Source organism: Rattus rattus, chromosome 4 (genome assembly GCF_011064425.1).
Source record: "Rattus rattus isolate New Zealand chromosome 4, Rrattus_CSIRO_v1, whole genome shotgun sequence".
Classification (NCBI taxonomy): Eukaryota; Metazoa; Chordata; class Mammalia; order Rodentia; family Muridae; genus Rattus; species Rattus rattus.
The window spans coordinates 56,648,955-56,655,957 of record NC_046157.1 but is presented as its reverse complement, the minus strand read 5'-3'; the positions used below and the strand labels follow the sequence as shown (position 1 = coordinate 56,655,957).

At 41.4% G+C, this 7,003-nt stretch overlaps 1 pseudogene; it reads right to left on the bottom strand.

The window, feature by feature from the left end:
- Window positions 1-5,950: 5,950 nt before the first annotated feature.
- Window positions 5,951-6,950, bottom strand: LOC116897995 (annotated as a pseudogene).
- Between the last annotated feature and the right edge of the window lie 53 nt (window positions 6,951-7,003).

The following is a 7,003-nucleotide window of genomic DNA, read 5'->3' as shown; positions in this document are numbered from 1 at the left end:
TTTTTTTTTTTTTTTTTTTTTTTTTTTTTTTTTTTTTTTTTTTTTTTTTTTTTTTTTTTTTTTTCATCTCCCAGCACCCTGACGGTAGTGGCCCATATCCATCTCTAATACCATTTCCAGGACATCTCCTACAGCCTCTTCTGTCCTCCCGAGGCACTGTATACAGGCAGTGCACATACACATAAGATTAAAAACTGAATATGTATTTATATATGTACAATTAAGAAACATTTTTGTCTAAATTCATCCTATGTCGTTTATTTAATATACCTGGAGAGTCACAAATGAATGCAGACACATGAAAGAAAAAGGGAAACATGAATATTTAGGTCACAAAACAAAATCAGTTTTTTTCAAAATAGAAACAGATTGTTGTACAGAATCCAGCAATTTTGGTGGAAACACTGTTCAGTAGAAGCATGTTTTCCATTAAGTTAAATACTGTGTTAACCTCAGTCGAAAATACACTTTCTTAAACTGAATGTAGAATTTATAGTTTTGCAAAATCATGTCTGCCTGCATTCTAAATGTGCAAAAGATCTAATGCCAATGGCTTTGTCCCATGTGACATTAAAAATGCCTCTTAGTTTTATTTCATGAACATGAAATGAAAACAATTTAGAGACATGTATATTCTTTCACTCAACCAAGTCCTGTAGTCACATGTGCTATCTTGTAAAGTTCCAGAGTGTCTTGATGCTGTGTACTGTGTAGAGATTATAGGAATATGCTTTCTCTCTATTCAAACCTTTTGTGAAGAACATACACATGGGCATCGTCCATTATCCTAAGACTCTTGGTAGCTGACATTGCACGACAGTGACCTTTCTAAACTAGTGACTCTATGAAGTGTCACAGAAGAGCTATTCTATTGGAAGGAGACATGATAGACTGAAGTTTAGGGCTATCTTGTCTTCTGTACTTTAAGTTAATGGAGTCACCATGTTGTAGAGGCTAGAGTTGTATATAGCAGAGGGGAACCTTTGTGAAGGGAATTTGCTTCAGAGACTATGACCAATACTTAGTCATGACTGTAATTTGTATACTGCACCTGTACTTCATCTTTGCTTTTAAAAGGCCAAACAGATGAGGAACCTGTTAGTCACATCTTGGGAAGAACATGAGAGCAGACCATGGAGGGAATGCAACAGGGGTGGTGGGAGCAATGAAAGAGAAAGATGTAATGTGTCAATGCCAGCACACATCCTCCCTACGCAACCTCTCCTGTTGGACCCTGGAAAAGGAAGGGTCCAGCCTTGGAAGTAAGTAAAAACCAGACTTTGGTTCAATCACAATTAAAACAGCCATTTGATAGACTACATGAAGTTATTTCCCAGCCTGGAGAACTATTATGGCAAATAGTAGTCCATATGACTAGCAGTGGAAATGAAGGGTGAATTACCTACTGCTTATCATGTGTGGAGAAGACTTGGGGTGCTTGATGCGATTTCCCAAAATGCTGAATTCAATATAGCAACACCAGAAACATCACTCTTTCATAAATCTCATTTACACTCTTAGTCACTAGGATGTCTGGCTTCTTTAATTACATCTGACTTTTGCTTCCACCATCACAAACAGTCATCTAAATCATTTCCAGTCTTTGGAAATTTTGGTTTCAACGTCACCTATAAATTCTGCCACAGTGGAAATATTCATTATTTCATTTATAAAACCTTTAATCCAATATATAGTCTTTCCTTTTATTTCACTGGGAGACAAAAGTTACAAAGTCTATGACTTATTCATGCTACAGTAGAACAGAACAATGGTAGGTCCATCAGCCATACGACCAATAATACCCACTTTGAAAATACATGGTTTTTTTGAACATCATAGCACATATGGTGGAAATAGGCCCTCATGCAAAGTAAATACCCTGGGATAAAGCTTAACCTCAAATTGTAGACATCTTATTTCTCCAGTTCTCTTTTATTCTCTGTAAAGAATGAAAGCATGTGGAACTTCCTCAGGCTAAGTCCTGTCTTCATCTCTTCCCATCTTTTTCCCACCCTCTCATTCAGAGGAACAGTTGCCAATGTGCCCACTTTATAAAAACTGTTCTATGTCATCAGTGTGCCATGTTTCCCTTAGAAGTTTACAAAGATGGAGAAAAATGGTATTTGTCATCATATTTTCCACCAAACAGATGGTACACCATTAGAAGAAGAATTTCATCTTCTGCAATTAAGAAGACTATTAAAACAAATCCTTGTATAGAAGTCATATGTAAGTGCCACTTCTCTGTCAGAAGTGTGAAAGAGATTTTTTTAAACTATGGTTGATTGAAAGATAATGGCTCCCATAGGCTCTCATAAATGAATGTTTGATCCTTGGTTAGTGAAAGATTAGTTAAACTGTCTGAGAAGGATTAGAAGGTGTGACCTTATTGAAGTAGGTATGGTCTACTTGGAGGAATGTCACTGAGGGTAAGCTTTAATGTTTTAAAAGCCCAAGCACTCCCTTTTTGCCTGTCACCTACAGATCAGGATATGTCCTTCAGCTGTTTATTCAGTACCAGGTTGGCCTGGCTGCAGGCCATCATACTCCCTGCTTGATAATTATTAACTCTAAGCCAGTTACCAAGATCCCAATTAAATGTTTTCTGGTATAAGTTGACTTGGTCGTGGTGCTTCTTCACAGTAATAGAACAGCAAATGAGACACTTAGAGAGTACATGCAAGTTTGGGGTGAGAACTTAATTCTCTGACTAAAGAGAAAGAGGAGAGAAAGAGAGAAGAGATGTGTCCTCTTTGATGTGATCCCTGATCATTCTGCATGCAATGGTCAGTCTCTACCATCTAATAAAATGAAAGTCTCACATTTAAAGGTTTAATGCAATGCTGTATTGGTAGATTCTCCAAAGCACTGGCAGTCTCAGATATCCTGCAGGATCATGCCCCTTGGCTTTCTCTCTCTTTCTATTGCTCTCCATTTGCTTTAATTAAATATCAGAAATGCAAAGCTCCACTCACAGTTGTCAACTAAGACTCCTCCTGTCTTAATTTACCAACTCACAATTCAACTAAACAAATAAAAATGTCTGCCTATTTAGCAATGGCTTTCCCAGTCCCCTTTGTATACGATAAATCCAAGTGAAGGAAGGAAAGAAAAAATAGAGAGAAGGAGGCAAATAAAGAGAAGACCAGATGTGTAGAAAATATGTGCCTACTGTAAATTCATCACTGAAGACAAGAGATCTTTCACAGCTATTTTCTCCAATCCAAATTTTTTCTGGCACTATTTCTGATTCCATGATTGAAAGATATCTTAGTGTTCTAGTGCTGTGAGGAGACACCATGAACACAGCAATTCTTATAAGAGAAAGCATTTAACTATGGCTTGCTTTCAAGGTTTCATTCATTTATCCTCATGGTGGCATGTAGGCAGACATGGTAGCTGAGAGTTCTATATGTGGTTCCACAAGCAGCAGGAAGAGACTTGGACCTTTGAAACCTCAAAGGCCACCCCTAGTGATATACTTCCTATAACAAGAACTTACCTATTACAACAAGGTCACACGTCCTAATCCCTCCCAAGTAATGCCACTCCTTGGTTACTAAGTATTCAACCATATGAGCTTATAGGGGTCACTTTTATTCAAACCACCACATTCCACTGTCTGACCCCTATGGGCTTTTAACCATATTACAATGCAAAAATGCACTCAGTCCAACTTCAGTAGTATGCATGGTCTATCACAGTCTAAACACTGTTTCAAAGTCCAGAGTTCAAAGTCTCTTCTGAATGCCAAGGCAATCTTAACTGTAACCTCCCCAAAAATCAAAATCAAAAAGCAGATCACATATTTCCAACCTACAGTGGCATAAAACATACATTAGCATTCCTAATGAGAGGAAGGGAAGAATAGTGAGGAAATACTGGAACAAGCAACACCTAAAATCAGCTGGGAAAACTCTCAACTCTGTGATAGGCTAGAACACATGCCCATCCCCTGCACAGCTCAAAAATCCCCATTGTCCTTCTTTCTCCATCTCTGCCTGCACAGAAAGCACTCCCCACCATCACTCTCACTTAGAGAAAACTCTTCCTGGCTAATATGTCATCACCCCTTGTCTTTGAGTTTCCCCACAACCCAGCCAAGAGTGCCCAGGCAGGAGCTCAGTTTTTGACCATGTAGGGACACAATCCCAGCTCCTATCTGGCATACCATCACCTCTCGCCTAAAGTTCTAAAACACCTTTCTTTAGCTTGAATGTGTTACTTCACTAACCTCTATCTATGAGATTGGTAAACCTATTCAAGAGCTGTTTCCTAATAAACCTGTTTTTATCTCTTTTAAAATGGTCTAATCTGGTCTATATGTATATCACCAAGGGAGAAAGAAAGCCTATATGGGTCTCTATGTCTAAAATCAAAGCATTCTTCAGATCTCTAACACCTTTAACTTTTGTTGACTACTATACCACACTTCTCTCCTTGAACTGCTTCCATACCTGGTCTACCGCTTTCACTGTAACATCTTGGAGTCTCCAGGCTTCACTTTCATATCTTAACACAATGGTCTTTCTGGGTGTTCATGTAGGGATAACCATGACACATAACTGACCTCAGTAGCTTCCTTTAGCCATGAAGGAAATTTCACAACCCCTTTTGTGTACCCTTGCCTCTAAAATCAGAACTATGTAGCTAAAGCTGCCATGTTCTTCTGCTTGCTGAGGCTGGAACTTGGCCCCTCGTTCAATTATACTTGTATCAGCTTTCTGTTACCTATGCTTTCCTCTACTGCTTAAGCTCATCTTTAATTTCTTTTCATAAGTTGCAAGTGTAGATGGGTAAGGTCTTACCCTGAGGTCATCACTTCCTCTATACCATTTAATAGCAGACTTTTCTCTAACCTTTTTATCTCCTTGATCACTGGACTTAGCTCCATTGTACTTCTTCATACTCCTTTTCTCCTCAAACAGTACACTTTGTATTTTTCCTCACTCAGCTTGTTGGTTTGTTTTATTTTCCATTATAAATCTGAATAAGAGTTGCCATTAATAACAACATGACACAGTCAATACTAGACTGTCTTGAAATCTCCTCTGTCAACACCAAAAGTGTCGATTTAGCTTTAGGCAGATATTTTGGACAAAGGCAGAAAGCAGCCACATTCTTTGCCAAAATATCGTAAGAATTGTCCTAGGCCAATTACTAATATTCTTTTCCTCTGAAACCTCTTGAGCTGGGCTGTCATAATCAGCATTGCTCTTAGCACCACTGTCTTTCCTACTCCTACTAGTATGGCCTATTAAGCCCCACTTAAGTTGTTCAGCTGCTTCCCTAATCCATAATCGCAAAGTCCACATACCATCAACAAACAGAATAGTCAATCACACCACAGCAATACTCTGCTTTCTAGTTCCAACATTTGTCTTTAGTCAGTATTTTATTGCTGTGAAGAGTCACAATAACCACAGTAACTCTTATAAAAGACAGCACTTGAGGCTTGCTTATAGTCAGAGGTTTAATTCACTATGCTTGTGGTAGGGCGCATAGTAGCATGGTAACTGAGAGTTCTATATCCTGACCACAGTCAATAGGAAGAAGAGAGCTGCAGGGCCTGGGTTAGGCTATTGGGTCCTCAAAGTCCACCCCAGTGATATACTTTCTTCCACAAAACCACACCTACTCAAACAAGGCCAGACCTTCTAATCCTTCCCAAGTAATTCCATTCCCTAGTGACTAAGACTTAAAATAAGAGCCTATGGAAGCCATTCTTGTTCTTTTTTTTTTTTTTTTTTTTTTGAGGGTGCAGCGTACTTTATTGATGGTATTCAAGAGAGAAGGGAGGGCTCCCTAGGCCCCTCCTGTTATGGGGTCTGGGATGGAATTGTGAGGAGATGCTCAGTGTTGGGGGCTGAGTTGGGATGGGGACTCCTCAGCAACTGAGGGCTCTCTCTTGCTCTCAGTAATCCTTGCTGGGCTGGGTGGTCCAGGTTTCTTACTCCTTGGAGGCCATGAGGGCCATGAGGTCCACCACCCCTGTTGCTGTAGCCATATTCATTGTCATACCAGGAAATGGGCTTTACAAAGTTGTCATTAAGAGCAATGCCAGCCCCAACATTAAAGGTGGAGGAGTGGGAGTTACTGTTGAAGTCACTTGAGACAACCTGGTCCTCAGTGTAGCTCAGGATGCCCTTTAGTGGACCCCCAGATGCATGTTTCACCACCTTCTTGATGTCATCACACTTGGCAGGTTTCTCCAGGCGGCAGGTCAGATCCACAACGGATACATTGGGGGGTAGGAACGGAAGGCCATGCCAGTGAGCTTCCGCTCAGCTCTGGGATGACCTTGCCCACAGCCTTGGCAGCACCAGTGGATGCAGGGATGATGTTCTGGGCTGCCCCACGGCCATCACGCCACAGCTTTCCAGAGGGGCCATCCACAGTCTTCTGAGTGGCAGTGATGGCATGGACTGTGGTCATGAGCCCTTCCACGATGCCAAAGTTGTCATGGATGACCTTGGCCAGGGTGGCCAAGCAGTTGGTGGTGCAGGATGCATTGCTGACAATCTTGAGGGAGTTGTCATATTTCTCGTGGTTCACCCATCACAAGCACATGGGGTCATCAGCGGAAGGGGCGGAGATGATGACTCTTTTGGCCCCACCCTTCAGGTGAGCCCCGGCCTTCTCCATGGTGGTGAAGACGCCAGTAGACTCCACGATATAGTCAGCACCAGCGTCACCCCATTTGATGTTAGCGGGATCTCGCTCCTGGAAGATGGTGATGGCCTTCCCATTGATGACAAGCTTCCCATTCTCAGCCTTGACTGTGCCGTTGAACTTGCTGGGTAGAGTCATACTGGAACATGTAGACCATGTAGTTGGAGGTCAATGAAGGGGTCGTTGATGGCAACAATGTCCACTTTGTCACAAGAGAAGGCAGCCCTGGTAACCAGGCGCCTCGACACGGCCAAACTGCTCACACCGACCTTCACCATCTTGTCTATGAGACGAGGGTTGGCACTGCAAAAGAAGATGCGGCTGTCTCTGG